This window comes from Camelus dromedarius, chromosome 1 (assembly GCF_036321535.1).
Source record: "Camelus dromedarius isolate mCamDro1 chromosome 1, mCamDro1.pat, whole genome shotgun sequence".
Taxonomy (NCBI): Eukaryota; Metazoa; Chordata; class Mammalia; order Artiodactyla; family Camelidae; genus Camelus; species Camelus dromedarius.
Window position 1 is genome coordinate 23,055,798 of NC_087436.1, and position 23,851 is coordinate 23,079,648.

The following is a 23,851-nucleotide window of genomic DNA, read 5'->3' on the forward strand; positions in this document are numbered from 1 at the left end:
TAGGAGAGGCTGTCTCATGGTCTCACACTTCTTTGCTACCCATAGCTCTTCTGTAGAAACTGAGTCAGGAAAGAGTCCCCTGAGAGCAAAAGAATTAGTTCCTGGATGTCTTGATGATTTTCACCAGAGGACAATTTCTTGGCTGACATGGCCACTAAACTACAGTCCCTTTTCCGCAAACCTGAATTTAAGTCAACCTTTTGGGAACAAAAATATGCTCACACTCTTCAAAATGCGCTCATAAGACAAAAATAATTATTAAAGCACAGCTGAAACTACAGCCCAGAAAAAAAGTCATTTTCAGCAAAAGGTCGTGAACAGCTATCAGTGCAATCAGCAGGGGCTCTCCAGGGACACATACTACACACTCATTATTGGAAAAGCACTACCAGAGAGTTTGTTCAGAGACTTGTGTGTACTTTCTGGAATGAGTCGCTTTCTCTTCCTTGAGGAACTCGGTATAAACCTCTCTGGAGAGTCTTCATTCCTAAAGACACATTCTCTTCAAATTAGGCCAGAAATGACATTCGTTCTTGTATATTTTAAGTTCTGTGTTTATTATTTAGGGAGCCATCGAGGAAGCATTCAGAACATCTACATTCAGAAGTTTTAAATGCCCCTAGGCTTGCTGCCCTGACCGCAACCTGAACTGGGAAACATGAGAGGGAGTGTGTGTATTCAAGACTTGTCCAGGGAACCCGGTTTTGAACCTCGGGGTCAAGGCAGTGGAGGGGAAACAGGAAGGTTGGCATTAACATCCCATTTCTGTTTCTAATGTACAACTACACTTTGCTCCATTTGCAAAGCAGCAATATCCGTGTTTTAACGTGACTGCAAAATACACTGGTGCATCCAGAAATATACACCTCTAGAGAAAGCATTGCGGTGTTGATGAGAAAGGACAAGAATGAGTAGCCACGTCTGTGCAGTTTTTTGACTTGCATCAAAGCCTGAACTGGCCAAGTAGCTCCCCTTGGCTGTGGCTAAGCATGCTAGCTGGAACTAGCAATGAGAAGGCTCTCCCTTGGTACCCATAAGATTCACATTAGCCCTGGAAAAATGATAGCTCTGATTTGTGAGCATATTCCATTGTGGCAGACAATAGAATCAGCCAACCATTTAGGATTTTAAACCCCATTGTCGGCCGCCCTTCAGGAAATATTTTAGCCATGGTGAATTACTTCTATACACAACAAAGCATTTGCAAATGGTGATACTGCTCTCCACGATCATCTGCGTTATCTCGTGAGGTGCCAGGTCCCTGGAGGAACTTCCTCTCTTTGTTTCGAAGCCTTCCACTCACTAGCTCAATGATGGCATCAAGAGATGAACAGCTGTTCTGAAAAGCAAAGATCTATGTGATCAGCACATGCCTTCCTCAGCAAGTGTCCCAGGTGGCAACAAGCCAATCCACGAGCCACTGGGTTTTTTTGCGATGACATTCCTCCTCGGTTAAAAACACTTGCCAACCTACGAAAGCCCCGTCAGGACCAGACCTAGAGTTTTCCTGTCTTGTAGGTCTGATGCCTTTGATAAGGGAGTCCTAAGGATCTGCCTATGAGAGAATTAATCAATTTAGACCACAGATATATTGCCTGTGGCACACTCAGCCTGGGCATGACACACACCATCCACTCAGAAGAAACTTGTCTTCCTCAAATGAAGTAGCCCAGCCAGCAGACTAAATCCATCCATCACTAGGAGATTGTCTCATGTTCTGAGTGACTCACTGAGAGCACCACCTCCAGTTTGATCAGTTCCTCCCTGTGCTGTCTCGCTTTTGAAAAGTTTCGAGGCCCAGCAGCCGTTCCAAAAGTGAGCTGGGGAAAGGGCTGTTGAGCAGACCTGCGCTTTACCAGATATTGATATGCTGAACCTAGATTTCAGCAGGGAAGTGGCAGCCGATGGCAGGAAACATGATTGGCAGGTCAGCTCTTTTTCAATGTTTGAACAGCATCGAATGCAAATAAGATAATGTTTCTCTTTGCATTTCCATTCTGAAGCATGTCACGGGGGAGTTCCATCACTCAGAGATTAAGAAAGCAGGAACAGTTAAACATGCCCTTTGGATAACATAAGAATGACTCTGAAAGTTCAGAAAGTCAGGGTTCCATAAGTCAAAATACTTCAGTGGTTCAGGAAAAAAAAAAAAAAACTGTAACTCCCAGAACATCACTGGAGCAACTTGAGGTAAGATGATACAGAGGAAGCACCATTAGCCAGAAACAAAAAATTGAGGCATTAGGTCTGATTTGGCCTCCAATGAGCGGTGTGATCTTGGGCCAGTCACTTACCCTCTCTCTGCACTTTCATTTCCTCAATTGTCAGATGCAGCACTGGTACCAGCTATTCCTTTCTAAGCCCCTTTCCAGTTCCATGACTCCATAATTCAAGTCAGAATCCCTCTCTTGGTGTTCTTCTGAGTCTCACCAGGAAAGGCTCAGGCAAGACCTTGCATCCTCACTCACAAGCCCTTCCTGATACCCTTCTCCCTCCAGCACCGCTGAGCCATCCTCACGAGGAAGGCTGTCCTTGCTCTCCCCCACTGCGCGTCCTCTGGGACCGTAGAGGGTCGCTGTGAGACTGCAGCATCTTCTCAGTCTCTGACACGTCAGATCTTACCTTCACATAAAATGATGGGAGGGAAGACAGGTGGGTGTAGGTGGCCAGAACAGCAGCACAACCCCAGCTCAGATTCATTCTAGGGTCCCCGTGCTCAGTGGACCCTGCACTCAGACCATCACGGCCTCCTGCTCACGGAAAGCTCTTAAGCAGTAGTCACTTGGTCCTTCTGCAGCCCTGAGCGTGGATTTAACAGTAACAGCTGTGGTTGATGCCCTCAACAGGCAGACGGCATGTCACGTAAACAAAAATACCATGCAGAGCAACCCTTTTGTATTCTGTTTTTAGTATTAATGCTAGACGGTGGGCAAACAACGCTTAGAAAAAGGCACTGTGTTTCTTCAGTAGAGAGTGATGTCGGTGTTTGCATGTCTGTATTTATGTATTTACCTGTATGTGAATACACAGTTTGATGTTTAATCGCAAGTCTACACGTGTCTTTTGCACGTTCATAATGCTTTTTGTAATATAGTAAGTACCACACATGTCATCTCATTTTCTCTTCTCGGGGAGGCAGTATACAACAACATGACACCGTCTCTGTTTCACAAGTGCAGGCGCTGAGGCAGAAGCAGCACTTTCCGAGTTGTTGCTCTCAGACTAAGGAAGAAAGCCCGTCTCACTGGCCCCCATTTCCGGGTGGGCCACACTCCAGGTGAATCCATCCGTGTATCTGTCACATAATTTCAAAGGAAATTAGTGATCATCACCCAGGAATAGCTCCAGTCCATCTAAATATTTTAGAACTAATTCTGTTTTACATGTCACTAAATTATTTAAGCTTCAGATGTTTTATTAAGGATTTAGTTGAACTGTTCCACAAGTCGAATGCTAAAAAGTGACTTGTTCTCTGTCTTTATGACTCTGAAATGATGATGCAAAAAAATATTTTGTAAAGAACTTTTAGTTTAATAGTTCGTCTCCATCTGTCATTAAAGCAAAAGGTATAAGAAATCTTGATATCATCTTTCAAGGATTTGAGGCTGGCTCTCTTCTGGCAGAAAGAAATAAATTCATTGACTGATCATTCTTCCTAAGATCTCAAAGCATACTTCACCCATACTATCTTGTTCTGTCTTCCTAACAGTCCTGCACAGTAGAAACAAACAGTAACATCCAGGGGGAGGGTATAGCTCAGTGGTAGAGTGCATGCCTAGCATGCATGAGGTCCTAGGTTCAATCCCCGGTACTCCACTTAATGACAACAATAAAAAATTAAATTAATAAGCCTAATTATTCCCCCCCCAAAAAATAATAACATCCATCAAGTCCCTGCCTCAGCCCAATTGTCTCTCCAGTATTTCACCACATGGTTAAACTGGTTCCCTATCAAGATATTCCAGAAAAACTCACTTGTTTCAAATCAGTAGTAAATCAATAGTACAGAGTTAGAAATTGAATCAAAGCCCATATGAGAAGACTTAAAACTCAAGGGCATCAGGAAAACTGGTCTTGGTAAAGGAATCACCTAGAAACTGTGCAAGATTTCTGTCTCTCCATGACAGTTTGAACCCACAGGTTTATCTCTGCTGCCCCACAAAGTCGCACCAAAGGGTTCATAAAAGGTATAAACCTACATGGACACTAAGGACAGAGAAAAGATGGCAGCAAATTTTGGAAGATAAATGAGTGGAAATTCACTTAGTGAAGTGGGGAAAGTTGAAATCTAAGTGCCTTCTAAGGCAGAAGCCAATGAAAAGCTAGCAGGTTTGCAGTTAACTCAGTGTCTAGGGCACCAGGTACCAGGGAAGGCTGCGAGACGGAGTGGTGCTCACGAGATTAGGTGACAGACTGGGTTAAGAGCAGTTAGGTCCCCTAGATGGCCTCCCCCATCCAGAGCAGCCCGGTTGTTGCCTCAGGCCCTTTCTAAGGTGTCCTCCCTAGTTGGCGAGCCCCACTTAATCATAGTGCCTCATGTGCAAATATGAATGGAGGGCAGAGGTGGCTAAATAACTGCAAGAAGCCATGAAATCTGAGAGAGAGAACATAACAAATAAAACTAAACTCCAAGGAAACCAAGATAATTCAGAGAGCAGAATTCTGTAAATTGTCATTTGTGTCCTTACAGAGATATGGAATAATATTGCATCCATGGAAAAGAAACAGATGATAGAAATTTTCCAAGAATGAGAAAGAGCTCTTGGAAATTAAAAAAACAGAGCAGAGTGAAAATTTCCATAGAAGGAGGGAAAGATAAAATAACTTCGTCTTGTTACACTATGTTCTTGATGTGAAATAAAAATTGAAAAAATTTTAATTTGATTTAAAAATGAAGTTTAAAAATAAGGAAAAGCAAAAAGGGTCAATTAACATGCCGTTGAAGACTTAATCCATTTATTCATCACACAGTCTGTATTAGCAGCCCTCTCGCAAAACATGCTTTTTACTCGAGTGAAAAATGACGGCCTCGCATGGCGTACCTGGCTTCAGAAAATGTGTTTGGTACCAAACTTTGTAAGTGTTTCCTTTTTGCATGGTTATGTTTGCAACACAACATTTGTGTTGTATTTGCAGTAAGTCAGTGTTTTGTGACTTCAGTTTTTTCAGTGAATGTATTTCTCAGTGGTCAAGCCAATAAGCTTGAGGTTACCTCTGTTTTTGTCATTCTGTTGCCTTCCACAGGCAAATAGTCACCGTCTCACATTCATTCTGCTTTTTAAATACCTCTCCCTGTGCCGTTTCCCCCTGCACTGCTGTAATTCGAGACCTCATCATCTCCAACCTTGGTTTTCCCCACGGGCTGTTGGCTGCCGTTTCACTCTCTGTTTCAAGCCTTACCAGCCTCCAGACTGTCCTCATCCTGCTTCCTAGATAATCCTCTATAGAAACCTCATCCTAGTGCGGTTTTGCTCGAAACATTTTTATCAGCCATGGGTTAAAATCTCAAGCTGGCTAATCTAAACAAATCATTAAGCACGTGGCCTCTGCATCTCCCTCCCTGATTTTTTTTGCCTCTCCCAGCTGGCCGGCTTAACACGGAAGCATTTCTAAGCCGCTGGTGGTTCCAGACACACTGCCTGCCCCCAACTCCTCTCCCTCCAGCTGCCAAGTCATGCATATCCTTCAGGCACATCTCATCTGCTGTGTTCTCTGAGATGCCTTCTCTGCTGCTCCCCGCAGAATCTGGTGATGCTTCTAGAAACTCTCCTTTCAAACGATTACCTCTGTTACTGTTTCTTGAGAAAGTGTCTATCACCCCACTAACCTTAGAGGGGTGACTTAAAGCGTGGCTTTTTGACTTCATGTTCCAAAACCCAACACTGTTTATGGCTACAGTCAGACTCAGTAACATTAGTTGAATACATGAATGAATATGCTGAATTTTAAAGGAAACCAGCATTAGCACTAGTTAGAAGTGGAAGAGACCGTATTCAACTATATCTGTGTGTTCTGTGTGCTTATGAGAAGCATAGGTGTACATTCTGCCAAGGACATTCAAGCTGGACCAAAGCACCCGCAGTTGACCTTCCTATAGCCAGTTCCTCTGGGACAACACTGTGACCCCACCCCCATGTGACAGGGAGCACAGATGCTAAACTGGTCCCCTGTCAGGAGGCAGGAGGGAGACTAATGCCTTGTAGAAATGGATTGGTGATTTATTATTTATCATTATTGATATGGGACTACACAGCAGAAACGGGAGATGAGAAGCAGCAGAGGGAGACAAAGTGGCAGAAAATGCAGCAGAGGGAAATGTGATGGAGAAAAACTCCGAGGCCTGACTGTGCATCCTTTCTGCAAATGCTCTGGGAATGCCGTAAACCCAAGTGCCCAGGAACCCGTGCAGCTTAAATGAAGCTCCTCATTTTTGGTTTTATACAATCGGCACTACTCTTCTTACTTCATGTGAACTCATGGTGGGTGAAGATGACCCTACTGAGAGGTAACAGAGGCTTAGGAAAATCAGTTGTCCTTTGCATCGGGTAGATCAGGGCTCAAATCCTGGTTGTTCAGTGACTTAGCTGTGGTCAATGAATTCTCTCCCTGGGCTTCAATCTCCTTGTCTTTAAAACTGTCCAAACAGAATCCACCTCACAGGTTTGTTGTGAGCAGGAAAGGAATCAGGGCATATCCAGCTGCTGGTTCGGTGCCTGGCCCTCCATAAATCATAAACACTACCTCCCTCCCTCCCCTGTGCACCACCTCCCCAGGAGAACGCACATTGGAAGGACTCATCACAGGTACCTTTCGGTGCACTGGAAATGTCTTGGAAAAAATACCTGCAAACCCCCTTTCTCTGGTAGACTCCAAGGCCAGTGGCTCTAGGTTGTACCCTCATTCATTTGCCTGTGGAGATGGAAACTCATGTTACCTTGCTCTTCATCAATGACCGGAATTACTTTACTTCCTGAGCCAGAACTGCATGCTCGCTTTTAGTTACTTATCTTTTCCATTAATTGATCACTTGAGGACTACTGAGTTATAATCTACGATCTTTATTACCACGGTCTCATATAAAACGACGACTGTCTTTATAGCGCCATTTACAGAGAAAAACCTCTCAGATTATCAGCATCATCACCAGGCAGCCCATCAGTCAGTCAGTCAACCCACTGGTGTCAGTTCCTAGAAAGTCAGAATCACGTCTTTCTACACGTGGCTCCGTGTTGGTTACATTCAGCAGACAGCAGCCCTTGCGGTAATCTTAGAGAGTGTTTTGAGCATACAGACCGACAAACAAGTGATCTGTGGATAAACTTGTAAGTTCGGATTTGCCAATTCTTGGTGTGCTTTTTGTGTTCATAAGTGAAACCTTGGGGAACAACTCAGGGCAAAACTTTTGGAAGTACCCATTGATATAAAACTCCAAGTTTTCAGCTCATGGATCCCATACCCCCACAAAAAGAATCCAGTAGGAGACCCTTTAAAATACAGATGTATTCGGGGTGGGGGTATAGCTCAGGGCTAGAACGTGTGCTTGGCATACACGAGGTCCTGGGTTCAATCCCCAGTGCCTCCGTTAAGGGGGGAAAAAATGAAATAAAAGTTTTTAAATATTTTTTAAAAATTAAAATAAAATACAGAAATATCTAACTCACCGGCTTCATTTGGGGTGGGCCTTACTGCACTTCCTCCTGTGGAGGGGAAAATTTGCAAGTTAACTTCTAAAGAAAAGAAAATATATTGTGGTTAAGTAAGTGAGCCCAGCTCTCCTCCCCAGCTCCATCCAGGACACAGGAGTGGTGATCAGCTAGGTCTGGATAAGCCAGAACGCCAGGATGGGGATCTGTTCTTCCTCCTCTCTCTGGAGGCTTCCCAAGGAGCACACACCAGGACACCAGGGTGAGAAGCAAACCAAGTTCCCTGTGCACACAGCATGCACACATACATGCACGTGGCCTCACACATGTCTACATGCACGCACACATCCACCACCAATCCCCAGGGCCTTGGTTCCTCACCCAAACCACTAGGAAATAGATCTCTAGGGATTCCCAGAAATTATTCTAGGCCAGGGGAGCAAAGCGATGTCATATGTGACTCCTGCCTGCAGATGGGCTGGGTTTGGCCCTGAGAATGTTTCTGATAACGTTCAATGAGTAGGCAGCATTTAAGTATGTCAAGGGTTTCCATAACAATCTGAATTTCCAACTCAGAAAGTATTGGAAGCAACAGCAATCCTGGATGTCATTCCCTGATGGTGGCTATTGGCTGGATCTGAGTTGTAGCAGCCCCAAGGCAAGGCGTGCCGTCTGCAGTTCACCACAGCTCTGCAACCCCAAATGTAGGGACGAAGGGACAGTCTTGGGGCAACAGTACTTCCTTCATAGGCACTGCTGTCTCAGGGACAATCACTGTTTTGAATTGTCCTGTCAGGTCTCATTAAAATAATACCTTTTGGTACATCACCCAGGCCGATCATGTGTGTGCCTATTAAGCAGCGACATCCACAGTTAACACTCGCCCTGGTAACTGATGTTCACAGCACGGAGGAGTGATGAGTAGATTTGTAGACTAACATTCCATCAGATTTCTTTTTTTTCAAACATATCTTTCATTTATATAAATGCTTATGCCTTAATCAGAGCTGTCAGCACAAGAGAGTACTGGCTGCACCGAAACTCCTGCTGGGCAGCAGCAAAGGTGGAATGAATTTTTTAAGGAAAAATTATACCAGAATAATAATGCAGCTGTTATTTAAATGAGTTCATTAGAAAATTGCATTTGAAAGTCCAAGTTTAAGCAGAAACACAGTGGGTTAAAAAGCTTGTCTTCTCTGTTACCAAGTTGAAGAAAATCTGTGCAGTAGGATAAGCAACCTCTTGCATCATGGGCACACACGTGTCGTCTGTAGGAACATGCACGTATGGGCACATACTGCATTCCAAGGCCAGATGTGCACCTGCCTGCACACACAGACACATGCATACACACACATTCATACCTGCATGTCGTGTGTCATGTGCAGAGTGCCTCACGCGGTGCTTACACACACATACACGTCTCTGTGTTCAGATGATGCACCTGCACACACGCGCACCTGTATACGACTCAGTACTGTCCACTTTCTGTCACAGTAGTTAACCACTTCTCAGCAGGGATAATTGAAGTTCCTGGTCATGACTCTCAATGTATTACTCCTAAAAATGAAACTATGGTTCCAGCTTCACTTGTCAGAAAGGGAACCACTCCTCAAACAAACGTGTACATCATTTTGTTTCTTTAAGAGTCCTAAAGGCTGTCTAATATCTGGGAAGAGGACATGTGCCCCTACATGTAAAGCAGTTCCATGTTTGAGAAATAGTGATTCCTCATACCTGTGCCCTACAATAGAATGACGCATTATACAGCCAGGTCACAATTGCAGGTGCTTGTGTCCACACTGAGTGTCCCCTTCAGACTGTGACACATCGGGGACATGACTGAATGGGAAAGCTGCTGGAAAGTGAAATATACAGCAGAGAGAGGTTTTGAAATTTTCTGTCCCTAATTTATACCCCTGAAAATAAGGTGAGTTCTCAGCAGTAGAGCCAAGCCAAGGCCTGGCCCCGCCACCTGCTGCCTGTGTAACCGTGGGCTCAACCTGTCTGCACCTCCATTTCTCACCTGTAAAATGGAGTCATGAGAACACCTACCTCACAGGATTAAATGTAATAAAAACTTCTTAGAAAAGCCCCTGGTTCATTAAAAGCATCCAAAAAAAAGTCCTCTTATTATCAGACAGAGGAAGAGGGAGCGGGAACTCAGACCTTATTAAGTATATACCATGCACCAAGGATTTTTTTGTATATATATTTGTATTAACGTATAGTCAGTTTACAGTGTTGTGTCAATTTCTGGTGTACAACACAATGCTTCAGTCATACATGAACACACATATATTCGTTTTCATATTCTTTTTCACCGTAAGTAACTACTTGCAGAGAACTTTATGTATTTGATTTACCCTTTACAATTAAACATCACTCTTTTACCTATAAGAAACTGAAGTGGAGAGCAGGCCAGGACCCTCTTCAAAAGTCATCCGTTGAGTAGGTGTCAGGCTGGGATGAGGGCTCTCGTCCCTCTCCGAAGCCCAGGGTCTTTCCCACACACTGGAATTTGTCAAGTGTTGTCTGAACTCCTGCTTGGGCTGTAACTACCATGCAGACCCTGGCTCTACCCTAGGTATACTAAATCACAATTTTCAGGGGTGACTGAGAACAGTCCTCCTTACCAGGCTTCCTATGCAAGTTTTTCTAAAAACCAGAGCTGGAAAACATGTGCCACTCCCCCAGAATGTCCGCCCAAGGAGGACAAAACCTGGACGACTCCCACATCTTAAATGTCGTCTTACCCCAACAGTCCGTTTAAATGTTGTCTGTACCTACCCCGATAATCAGTTTTATTCAGGGCTACCGGAATTGGAACATTCCCTTCAATCTAACTAACTTTACCTCTTTCTTGCCGACTGAGCTTTGAGAATTTCCCAACTGAACGCCTGAGGGTGGTTTTGTATGACTGGTCCCTGGGTGGGTCCTTCTTCACAGACCCCACACTGTCACTCGATGCCTGCGATAAAGATGACCACTGGTCCCTGGGACGCTGATCCCAAGGCCAAAAGGAAGTCCATAGAAAATACAAGTACATTTTTATTCAGTCCTGCCTTGTTTGTGATCTTGATGGAAGTTTAGCCCTGGAAGCCAGCATCGCTCCATGGGACAGAGGCCACAGTCTTTTTATTGTTATAGTAATCCCTCCTTTGCTCGTGAAAACTTGTGCACCTGACATGTAACCTGCACGCTGTGATGTAGGCATGCAATTACTTTGTAAGCATAAGCAGTAAGTCCAGAATTGCCCACTGGCAAAAGGAACTGTTTTCTGTAGAGAAAATACTTTCACAGTCTGAGATATTAAAGCAAGTCCTTGATCCAGTAGAGCCAAAGATGAATTTGAAAAGAATCACAATTGGTTTTCTCAGATATATAATTTTACTGAGGAAAGAGGTCTTTAGTGTCAACATTAACTGCTAAATGGGAAAGAATCAGGCAACAAGTTACATTTTATAGTTCCTTTGGGTTCCTGGCAGCTAAGATCTGCAAAATAGCACTAATTAGTTGGTGGCGGCTAAGCAGCATTAACTTCCACCAAAGATAAAGTGTAGAAATTATGTTGGGGGAGCTTAACACTTGGGAGGGAGGTAATAATGGTAGGAACTCTGTCTTTCTTTGCTTTTCTTTTTTCTGTCTTGATAAACAATGAAAAGTTTGCAACCGTGACTTAACCCTCATGGTGTAGATCGCTAATTTCTTTGAGTCAAATATGTTTTTATTCTCCGAGACATGTTGTTGGGACTTTGCTTTTACAGTGATCGTGTCTGTGCTTACAATCTGCTCATCTTCCACTTCCCGGGCTCCCTCGGTGCCTGCATAGGCATCCCTTCTCCCCCTAGAGAAGCCCTAGCTCTATAAATGCAGCTGGCAAAAAGGAAACATTCTGATGCTGGAATTATAGTCAGTGTTTTCAGGAGAAAATATTCAAACAGTCTCAGAAATCCCAACCAGCGCTCACTGTGTCCCCACTCACTCTCCCCCCTGCCCCCCGCCCCCTGCCCCCATTCCTCTCTAGGAGATTTGCTCTTAGGGGGCGTGGAAGAAAACCAAAGGCAACCTGGGAGTCACCGGGTTAAGGCACAGGATCAGCAGAGGTAAAGGACCCTCGCTGCTTTTTGCCAGGCTTATGGATCCGAGGGATGAGAGCTGCCCTCCCTGGGACTTCCCTGGAATTGAAGATGCTCCCATGAGACCTGTGGAGACTCAGCTCCACACCAGATGAGCGAGTTATACGCAATTTGGGGGCTCATGGATTTTTCACCGCTCTGCTCCATATTTACCATTATTGACAAAGCATCCCACGTTACAGGAGACTTTAGAAATAGTCTCAGGCTGCTGTTCCTCTGTAGCAAAGTAACAGAAAATACTTGCAAGTAGGAAGAACAGGGGAAAAAAAGGAACATTGAAGACTACATGGTAGGACCTCTCCCAGGATAGAACACCTCCTGTTTGGGATGCAGGCTATTCTCCTGGCTGCAGATTCTTTAAAAATACAAGTTCAAAATGTTCATTGGCCGTGTGCTACTGGGAAACATGGACAAAGTGCTTAACACAGCACACAGCCACCAAAGGGAGTCAGGCAGGAGCTCTGGCCCAGACAAGTATGTAAACCAGCTGTGGAATAAAAAAAGAGGGTGAGGGGGCTACATTATAAACATCAATAATCATTCCAAAGAGCAGCAGCATGATTCTTAAAAAAAAAAAAATCCAAAAAAAAAATATACATGGACCACATGTTGAAGTGACTTTCTGTTGTGCAAAATTTCAAAACATATTAAGAATAACTAGGGGAAAATGACTTTGTTAAATACTCTTAAAATATCTAGAAGACCACAGCCAGAGGTTAATCTGGAAGTCTGTTTATTAATTAAACAAAACCATTTTGCTGATGATGTGAGTGATTTAGTGTAATATTTCTTGATGCCTATTTTGAGCTAGGATAAAATTGTCCCTCCTCTGAAAAACTTTAGATTCTGACAGATGTAAAACAGGTGTGTACAAAGTAGATGTTACTTTGCCCAAGTGCTCTTTTTTAAAAATAGGTCTCGTTTGCCAGATCTGCTAAAGTCTTTGTCTACATAAGGGATTTCTGTAGCTTTCATTAGTTTACAAAAGAGAGAGACGAATGATCACTTGGGCTGGTGCAGGAAATGCTAAGAATTTAACCCCCACGTTAAATTCCAGAAACTCCCATCAGGCTTGTTCAGGGCATTTGGCCTTTGAACACGTATTCAGGAATATTAGGATGAAATACTCCTGGCTTGGATTTTTCCATTCTTCAGATGAGAAAATTGCTGGGTTTTCAGTCATTTTCCTGACTGTGTTTATCATAGACATGTCCACTTAGTCATGATTGTCCAACTATAAATGGTACCTTTTCAGTTCTCCTCATGTTCAAGTTTAACAAGCCACTGGCAAAACAGCTGGCTTGGCCACACCCCCACCTCTGCCAGCCACAGGGACAGGATTCCGCACAGGGGGCCCCCCCTTCTCAGGGAGGAGCTGAGCATAATTCTGAAACCAGTTGAGAGACGTAAGAAACCAGAAAATGGTCTTAGAAGATACCTACTAAGGTGGAGGGGATGGGAAGAGCAGGAATAAGATTCCTGGGCCATATAAATACGTGAATACCTGGTTTACTTACTGTCAGGTCCAGATCTTGTTTCCCTTAGCCTATCCTGTGGGCTCGCCTGAAGCCATAGTGTGACGGACTCCACATAGCACTGAAATCAGAAGAGTAGGAGTGTCCCTCCTCAATGTTTTTAGCCTTCAAAACACCACAAGATTTCTTCAGATCTTCCCATCCATTTCTTCAATGCATTCAGGTGATAACCATTGTATTTCTTTTTATTTGTATTGCATGGGGGATGGAGGTTTGACAGTGTCCATGCAAAATAAGCCCCTGCCCTCTTACAGCTAACAATCTGCTCTAGGAAAGAGCAAACACATCCGTGGGTGGAATATTTATTTAAAAGATGACATAAGGCAGCACTGTTAGTCAGGCATCAAGAATATTGTGGAGTCCAGGTGCTCTTCAGAGAAAGAGGGGGACTGTGAGGGCAGGATTTTGCTCCAACCTCTGGCCTCACCCTTCCTGGATGGGAAGGAAGCTCCGGGAGCCAAGAGGAGAGTCACCCAGCTCTCCCATCCCACTTACTAGAGGCCAAGTGAGGATGCAGACTGCCATTGTCAAGGTTCAAGTTGGCCATGCCCTTCCTTTCCTTTGGGTTTTTAGTATCCAGACCCTTTTGTGTGTACAATTCAATATGTGTGTACACAGTATGCAGTAAAGATGCAAGTTTAAACTCTTTGTTTTCTTGAGCTCATCAGTGAAAAGTGCCCTGCATAGAGCCTAGTGAAGTTCAGGTCCCTCCTGCTCCCTGGTTGTATCACCTTAAGAGAGGTGAAGTTAATCGTAGCTGCCCGACATTTGTTTTGTTTTGTTTGGGCTTTCCAGGAAATGAAGATCAGATTAATGAAGTAAATGAGAGGATTTAACCAATGATTTCAATAAAGACTCAATGCACTGGTAATTAGTCATTATTATTCCCTGCTCTTTTTTTTTTTTAAATCATTTTTTAGTATCTCTCCACACTAAAAAAAAGAAAGAAAAAATCTGCTTCATGGTAGCATGAGATTTTCAAAGAAGTACCAAACCCAGATGAAGTATTAAGGGGTTTCACTCTTTTGACCCAGTGATTGGGGGTAGATGATAGTGTGTCTGGGAAAAAAAACCTCCCATGAAATAATGAGTTAATTTTATATCTGGAAAGCACCAAGATGTAAATCATTTTTTAAATACTGACTCTAAAGTTCAACAAAGTGTCTCTTACAAGAGGGGATTCAGGAAAGATAGCAGTGATTCTAAAAGGCCAGGTTGTGGGAGGATGTGGGCTCAAAGCCTTCCTGGAGGGGAGTAAGATTTTTATGTTCATCAAAAGGGAAGATGGCATTTTTTAAAAAGTTTGAGAAGGTGCTCATACAGGGGAAATATACAATTGGAAAGGGCAGTTTTAGGAGCTAGACGACCCAGTCTCAACACGGGCATAATAAGCGTTGTTCCATCCGACCAGCACGTGGCGGCAGGTTCCTTATCTGCCTCCTCCCTTACAAAGGGGACAGGGTGGGTTCATCTGTCTTCAAACAACGGCTGAACAGCAGCTCCAGCTATATCATTAGCACCATTATAGCCTGTGTGGTTTTTAAAATTCTATTTATGTATTTTTAATGGAGATATTGGGGATTGAACCCAGGACCTCATGCATGGTAAGCATGCGCTCTACCACTGAGCTACCCCCCTCCCCCACCCCAATCTGTATTTTATTAAGATCTTGTCTGAACAAGAAACTGGGCTGAATGCTTTCTATCCATCATCTTATTTGATTGGCCAAGTACGTGATGAAATAAGCACTAAGGCTCTTCCAGCTTTATCTGCTTGGCCACGAAACAAAGCGGAAGGAGGCACAAGAGATTAGAAAAGCAATGGTTTCCTTCCCCAAGGGAGCGGCATGCAGACCGATGTCTGGCCATTTCAGTGAGCCCCCTCATTCCCTCTGCCTTTTCACGTCCCCTTGTTGAACAGCTGACCTCTTTGTACCTCCTTTATTTTCACCCTGAAACTCATGGTGAGGGATCCCCGTTGCACGGCCAAATATTGATTAAAATTCTGGGTTTTGTTCTAAACACAAAGAGCTGGAAATTGCATTGTGTGAGCCAGAGGAATGGGTTAGGTTACGATTAAATAACATGCATGACTGGCACACTGCTCCTGCTATTATATGCATCAGATAGAATCCATTAGGTTTTCCAGGGAGGCGAGTAAACACATCCCTCTAGGTGGATTTCAGTAATTTATTGTTGCGACACCAACTCATGATCTGGTTCAAAACATCAGGCCTGCCTTCTTCAGCTCCGAGTGAGTCCGTCAGTCCTTGAGGGCTTATTGGTGCCACTGCTTTGAGCCCACCCCTCCAGCCCCAGAACACCAGGTTGTGACCTGTTCTCCAACCAGCCAAAAGTGAATGATGCAGTATTTACTGGAGAAAGTCGAGGCCATCTGGGGTTCTTCCAAACAAATGACTTGCAGTCTTGAAGTTTTTTAAACAGGTGTCTCCATGTGTTTTATGGGATAGTAGGTAGTCAGAAGGGTTGGAAACAACTATGTTAAAAACCTTTAATCTTATACTTCAGTTTTTTAAAATTAAAAAATTTTTAAAAAACCTTAAATCGGTTGTGGTAGTAGAACAGGTTGCTGTGAAATGACACCTGTCTGTAGAGCCCCGAACGTGCTCCTGGCAGTGTTCAGTCCCTGGCTGAGCTGTTGATTTACCTTGTAATTTGCTTGCGCTCTGCTTGAGGACTTGTATTTCAACAGATTCACCATTTAAAATGCTTCTTTCTTTTTGAAAACATTACGTGTAAGAAACTGTTCCTATTTCTGTCCTCCGCACCCCACCCCCCCCAGAGTGAAGTAAAGAATTCCCTACTTCGCTGTGTCCCGCGACTTGACCTTTAAACTAAACTCTGTGTTTCCATCAGAGCCTGTTCTCCAGTTTCTCTTGGCTCTTATATCGGACTATCTTGTAACAGGGTGACACTTGTACACATAGGAGGAATAAGGCTGTCACATGGCAATTGAGCTCTTTACGAAAGGTTGATGCAGCCACCTACATCAGTAACACAGAAGAAATAGAACAGTACAGAAGCAGTGGGGAAACAGTGCCAGGGAAAGAAAGGGCATTCTTCATCAGGACATTGATAGACAAAGGAGGAATCCGAGAGGCTTAATGAGATCAGAAGAAAGCAGGTTCTCAGTCAATGTACTAAATACAATAATAGCTGCATATTATCTCACATAGCACGTGCCAGACACACTGTGAAGTGAAGCCCTGTGTAGGTGTGTGTGTACCCACTCTCACACACACACACACCCCAACGTACCAGATTTCATTACAGGCTCCCAAAAAAGTATTACTGTCACTATTTTACTGGTAAGGGAACTGAGATTGTTTACTTTCAGTAGTTTTTAAGCAAGTACTTTCTATGCATAAATATAATATAATTCATGTATATTAGATAAAGTCATGACACTTCAACCCGGCATTCAAATCACTCTTCAGTTTTACTGCAGCCTATCTTTCCAACCTCATTGCTTATATATAATGAAGCCAGTCAGGAAAGTGGAAATCACTCTAGGTATTTCAAAATAAGGGAGCGTAATACCAGAAATAGACTACAAAAATGTTGGGAGAAAACGAACACCAACCTTTACCTTGTACCAGATGTAAAATTAACTTGAAGTGGGTCATAGAGCTCCACAAGTGGTACACCACTTTAGTAGAACAAAGCATAAAAATAATGTGATCGTCTCAATTGATGCAGAAAAGGCATTTGACCAAACACACAAAAACCCCGGTAAATCTATTAGAAAATAAAATCAACAAAACTACCTCCCCCACAAAAAACAGTAAACACACACACACACACACACACACACACACATCTGTGGTTTCTCCATACACTAACAATGAACAACCATGAAAAGAAAATTAAGAAAACAATCTCATTTACAACAGCATCAAAAAGAATAAAGTACTTAGGAATAAACTTAACTAAGGAGATAAAAAACTTTTACACTAAAAACTACAGAACATTGCTCTGAAAGGGATTTAAAAGACACAATAAATGGAAAGATATCTCCTATGTGTGGATTGGAAGACTTAATATTGTTAAAATGTTCATACTACCCAAAGCAATCTACAGATTCAATGCAATCTCCATCAGAATCCCAATGCTATTTTTTTGCAGAAATAGGAAAAAAATCCTAAAATTAATATGGAATCTCAGAGGACCCTGACTAGCCAAAAGGATCCTAAGAAGAACAAAGCTAGAGGCCTCACATTTCTCAATTTCAAAATATATTACAAAGCTACCATAATTAAAAAAGTGTAGTACTGGCATAGAAACATACAGACCAGTGAAACAGAACAGAGAGCCCAGAAATAAACCCTCATATATTTGGTCAAATGCTCTGTGACTAGGGTGTCGAAACTACACAATGAGGAAGAATATTCTTCTCGACAAATGGTGTTGGGAAAACTGGAAATCTACATGCAAAAGAAAGAAATTGGACCCTTATTCTGCAGGAATCATTCAGGATGGTGAGGTTAAAGGGATCTGTTGCACAATAGTGTGCATGTCGTTGACAATATTGTACTGTATACTTGGAGGTTGTTTTGAGAGTGAATTTAATATGCTGTGGTTTTTTGCTACCAAAAAAAAAAATTTGGCAGTTTCTTATATAGTTACATATACTCACCATATGGACCCAGCAATGCACTTCTAGGTATTTACCCAAGAGAAATGAAAATGTATGTCCTCAAAAAGACTTGCACACAAATGTTCATAGCAGCTTTATTCACAGGAGGCAAACACTGGAAGTAACTCAAATGATCATCAGCTTATGAATGAATAAGTAAACTGTGGTATATCCATACAATGGATGACTATGCAGCAGTAAGAAGGAGTGAACTATTGATACATGCAACATCATGGCTGGATTTCAAAATGAGTACACTGAATGAAAGAAACCGGACACAAAAGAGTACATACTGTAAAATTTCATGTGTATAAAATTATAGAAAATGCGTCTTAATCTAGAGCCATGATTGTCCACTGGAGATGATTTTTCCCCCTGGTGGGGTGGCATTTGGCAATTGTCACAGCTGGGGAGGGGGGTGGTGCTATTGGCATTCAGTGGGTAGAGACCAAGAATGCCACAAAACATCCTACAATTTACAGGACATTTTCCCCACAACAAAGAATTATCTAACCTCTAACATCAATTATACCAATATTGAAAAACCCCGATAAAGTGTTATAAAAAGGAAAATAGATCAGGTGTTATGTGGGGCCAGGGACAAAGGGAAGGAATGACCATAAAGGGGCACAAGAAGGCTTTGGGAGGAAGTAGAAATGTTTAGCACTTTGAATACTGTCAGGATAGTAAAGGTGATTGCACGGGTACATCCATCCATCACATCCATCAAAGCTCATCAAAGTTAAAAGTTTCTGCTGTTATAGCACAGGGAACTATGTTCGATATCTTGTAATAACCTTTAATGAAAAAGAATATGAAAATGAATATATGTATGTATATGCATGACTGGGACATTGTGCTGTATACCAGAAACTGACACATTGTAACTGACGGTACTTCAATTAAAAAAAAAAAAACAAGAATGACAAAAGCTCATCAAAATTATGCTTCAGTGAAGTTGATTTACCGGGAAAAAAAAAATGTTTGGAAGACTGGAGGAACCCGTGGCAAAGGGTTTCCTAGGAAACAGGAGAGCACTGAGTGCAGGAAGGGGGCAGAGTACCTACAGGCTAGATCTGGCACTTTGCCGAGGGTTCTCCATATCCTCAGCTCGCCAAATTGAACCATCCACATGCCTTGAAATTTGCTCTGACGACTCCTAGTCAGGTTGGCTCTCCTGATAAAAATACCATCTCCCCTGTCTCCCAATAGTACTTCCCAATGCTAATCAGATCTCACCACTGGTTTCCATTGTAACCTACTTCACAAACCTTGGTTACCCAACTGGAGGTAGAATTTTCATCACCTTTCTGTTTCTTTAGCATTTTATTTATACAACTCTTTTTTGGCATGTATCACCTTGTATTAAATTTATATATACACAAGTCTGATCTCTTTTACTAGATCAAATTCAGCTTAAAAGCAGAACCTTTGTTTAGTTCATCTTTATTTCCTCCAAAGCTCATCAACACTGCTGTATACCTATTAAGTGTTCAGTAAATTCCCATTGAATAAATGAGCGATTAAATAAATTGATGAATAAATAAATGAAGTCTATGGATAATTTCATATAACTGCAAAAACAGATGTCTGCGTGGTATCTGCCTGTCTCTCTAAATCCATCTGGTAGCTTTCCCTTTTTTACTCGTTTTTCATTCCAGTCATAGTCACATTTATGGAGAGCCTTCCATATAACAGATACTATGCTTAATGCTTAAGATTTTCTGTAGGTAGTGTTAACTAGGAATTGTAAAATAACTGTTAACAACATGCATATTCACTAGATTATGCCTTCTTTCCTGCAAAAACTAACGTAAAACTAATGCCAAAATCACATTGTCCTTTCTTTCAACACTTAGTAAGGAATTACTCAATGAATGAATTGTTAGTGAAATCATAAGGAGTCTGAGCAATTGGAGAAAATCTTTCTCCTGCTGGGTGAAGTGGCACAGGGAAAGAAAACCAGTGATGAAGAGAGAAAAGCAGAGTGAAATCGTAAGTTGTGATCTAATTTAATGTATAAACTTCCAGGAAATTCTCCTTTACTAAGTCAGAATGAAATCAATGCTTTAAACCTCCCCAGGTGATAAAAAATTTTCCTGATTTGAGCTCACCATGTTTTTTATTTATAATTATGGAACATGGGGAGTGGGTGTAGCTCAGTGGTAGAGCATGTGCTTAGCATGCACAAGGTCCTGGGTTCAATCCCCAGTACCTCTATTTAAAAAAATTAAGACAAATACATAAATAAACCTAATCCCCACCCCTCCGCAAAAAAATAATTATGGAGAAAGAATTTTGAAAGACAAAAGTGCCAGTTGAAGCTGGACAACTGTTAGGGGTCATTTGGCCCAATGTCTGAATTTATGTTGTAAGCCTAGAAGGCTTGGTTCTCTAAGGTGGCCGAGCATTGTTTATGGGAACAACTTAGCAGCCAAGCAGAAGTCTAACAGCTCTGCCATCGCAGAATAGCGCAGCTGTCAAGAGCACCAACTTGGGTTGAGATTCCATTTCTGCCCCTTTCTATGTTCTTGACCTTGGACAAGTTGACTTCACCTGTAAAATGTGAAGCAGTCATGAGGTTGATCATACACCTATCCAGAGCATCGCTGTGAAGATGATATGCAGGACATATGTAATTGCAATGCCTGACACAGCTATTATTATTAACATTATTGCACAGCCTCTAAAGAAAGTGACCCAAAAGGCTTACCATCGTCACAGCAAAAGCCACTCATAAGGAGGAAAATTTAAACCAAATCAGAAGTTATCTCCTGAGAAATTCTAAGCAAAAGAGGCAAAAGTAAGGAACACATGTGAAAGGAACACACTTTCTTATTAAAAACACTCTGCATTTGGAATCGAATTAACTTCCCCACTAAGACACGGCGGGGAAATAGATCTGCAGTGCCCCAGCCCTAAGAAACTTTAATCCTGAAAAGAAATGAAAAGATAGCAACATTGTAAGTTGGCCAGTCTGGTTGTGTGTCTTTCCTGTGATGCTTTTGTGTAATACAGGGTGATTGGAAACGATGTCCTATGTTCAAGAAGATAAGCATCAGGATCAGTGGACAGAAGGATGCTGTTTTTCTTTGAAAACTTGTTTTTCCAGTACATGGGGGAAATAAGCTTTTCTGTGATGCAGAACAGCTCTGAGCATGTGTCCACCAAACCTCCTGGAGAATCAGGACACCTGGGGAACTATATTCATCACCCCCTCATTTTCTCTCAACACAGCGAACACTTATTCTGAGGGCAGTGTTTGTTAATTCGTAACAGAGAGGGCTTATTCCAGCCTGCTACAGCTCTATGCCTCCTTTCATAAGTCAGGCCGTAGAGTAAATATCAAACCTCATTCTGGGAAGGATAATTTTCTGCTTTCACTTTGAATAACCATCATATAGAAACAATTAACTAGGAAAGCAGTGACTGCATATGAAAATCATCCTGTCAAGTTAGTAAAACACATAGTCAGTGAAATGTAAACCAAAATACACATTTTTTTTAAAAAACCAAGCCATGCTTGTTGAATCCAGCAACGTGTCCACTCACCCAGGTTGCAGAACCTCTTAAGTGGATACTTCTTAGCCTTTTCTGGTTTCTGTGAAAATCTGATAAAAGCAACCCTCTGACCAGAAAAATGCATATATGCACATAACCATAAAAGTAGGTAATTTTAGGTACCTGGACTCCCCTGCAAGTCCAGTAGTCTTCAGGCTAGGAATCTCAGCTCTGAAGAGTAGATATGATCAGGTTCATGGACTCCAGTGTCAGACAGACCCACATCTGTGTGAATTCTGGATCCAACTCTTACTACCATGTAAGCTCCAAAGATTTTTATCTGAGCCTTTCTGAGCCTTAGTTTTATCACTTGAAAATAGAAATAATAATTCTTCTTATGTCATAGGTAAACTGTGACTATTAAATTAGACAATCTATTTAAAGTACTTAGCATAGTCCCTGGCATATACTAAGTACTCAGCAGGCACCAATATTGTGATTAGTTAATAAAATACAAAACCTGATGCCCTATGTATGTGTCCAGAGAGGAACTTCAGTTCATTTGCACCGCTGCAGACATTTACCAAGTGCTTCCTACTTGTGAAGGATTGCATGGGGCTCTGAAATGGGAACACTGACAATGGATGGGGCTGAGCCAGGAAAGTGAGAAAGACAGGACTTGCATGCCCCAGAGACCAGACAGGACAGGTCGCGGGTTGGAGGGAACGTTAAGCCAGGCCCATTATGGACAGTTATACAAACCACAGTGGAACTACAACTGTGCAATGTCCATTTTATACAGGGAAACCTGTGACTCTTATTTTTTTTAATTGAAGTATAGTTGATTCATAGTGTTGTGTTAGTTTCTGGTGTACAGCATAGTGATTCAGTTATACACATACATATTATTCTTCTTCATATTCTTTTTCATTACAGGTTATTACAAGATATTGAATATAGTTTCCTGTGCTCTACAGTAGGACCTTGTTTTTTATCCATTTTATATATAGTAGTTTGTATCAGCTAATCCCAAACTCCTAATTTATCCCTCCCCACTCCTTTCCCTTTTGGTAACTATAAATTTGTTTTCTATGTCTGTGAGTCTGTTTCCATGTTGTAAATAAGTTCATTTGTATCATTTTTAGACTCCATCAAATGATATTTGTCTTTCTCTGTCTGACTTACTTCACTTAATATGATAATCTCTAAGTCTATCTAGTTGCTGCAAATGGCATTATTTCATTCTTTTTTGTGGCTGAGTATTCCATTGTATAAATATACCACAACTTCTTTATCCATTCATCTGTCAATGGACATTTAGGTTGCTTCCATATCTTAGCTATTGCAAATAGTGCTGTTAGAATATTGGGATGCATGTATCTTTTCCAATTAGAGTTTTCATCTTTTCTGTATACGTATCCAGGAGTGGGATTACTAGATCATATGGCAACTCTATTTTTAGTTTTTCGAGGAATCTCCATACTGTTCTCCATAGTGGCTGCACCAATTTACATTCCTACGAACAGTGTAGAAGGAAAACCTATGACACTTTAGGTAACATTTTATGTATTTAAGAGGAAAGGAATAGACCAAAGATATTAATAATTTACAGACTAAGTGGAATTAATAAAACAAACCCCACCACTAAGAATTGTTTTGGTTAACCACAAGAAGGCTACTGATGGATTTTACTTAGAATTAAATGTAGAAATATATGAAAGTAGTAGTTATGGGTCAATAAAATAAGTCACAAAGCTCCATTTAAAACAGAGTGCTTTCTGCTCACCATCTAATCAGATGCTCTGTAACTGCAATGACGAGATTCAAGGCTGAGAATTAGATGATTTGGGATCAGTCTTTAAATCCACCCCAACCAATTCAGTAATATGGTATCTCATTTTCTTGGGTACGGATTTAAAATTTTGAGTCTGTGCCTATAAAGGAGGTGGGAAAAAAAAAGCAGAATGTATCTAAAAGAAAAGAAGGAAGTTAATCAATGACACAATATTCTTTTACTCTGCCTGTCTATTTGCAGTTTATCTGGGACCCCCCTCTGCTATTCATCTGCTCTCTCCCTAAATGTGAGACTTCAAACTCAGATGCCTGCACTGGCCAAGCAAGTATGTGAACCAGTGCAGAGACTGCTGGATGGCTGTGGTGGCCATGAGCCTCTGTGCCCTGAGCTAGGTGGGGCAGCGTTCACTCGGGTTCCCCCAGGGATTTCCATCCGGGAATTGAACATATATTGCTGGATACTGCTTTTTCCAAGATAAATTTCAATTTTGTATGTAAAACAGCTTGACTTTTAAATATTGGTAACTAATTCACATTAAAAAAAAAAAAAGACATTGTGTGAGCCAAACAAATTATGGTGGGG

At 41.9% G+C, this 23,851-nt stretch overlaps 1 protein-coding gene and 1 non-coding gene across 2 annotated transcripts in view; one reads left to right on the top strand and one right to left on the bottom strand.

The window, feature by feature from the left end:
* Positions 1 to 23,851, top strand: part of RNF150 (ring finger protein 150) — a 225,044-nt gene that overhangs the window by 187,819 nt on the left and 13,374 nt on the right. The gene's annotated exons all lie outside the window — the stretch shown is intronic.
* Positions 14,884 to 14,952, bottom strand: TRNAG-ACC (transfer RNA glycine (anticodon ACC)). The gene has a single exon. It is a non-coding gene; the product is annotated as a tRNA-Gly (tRNA).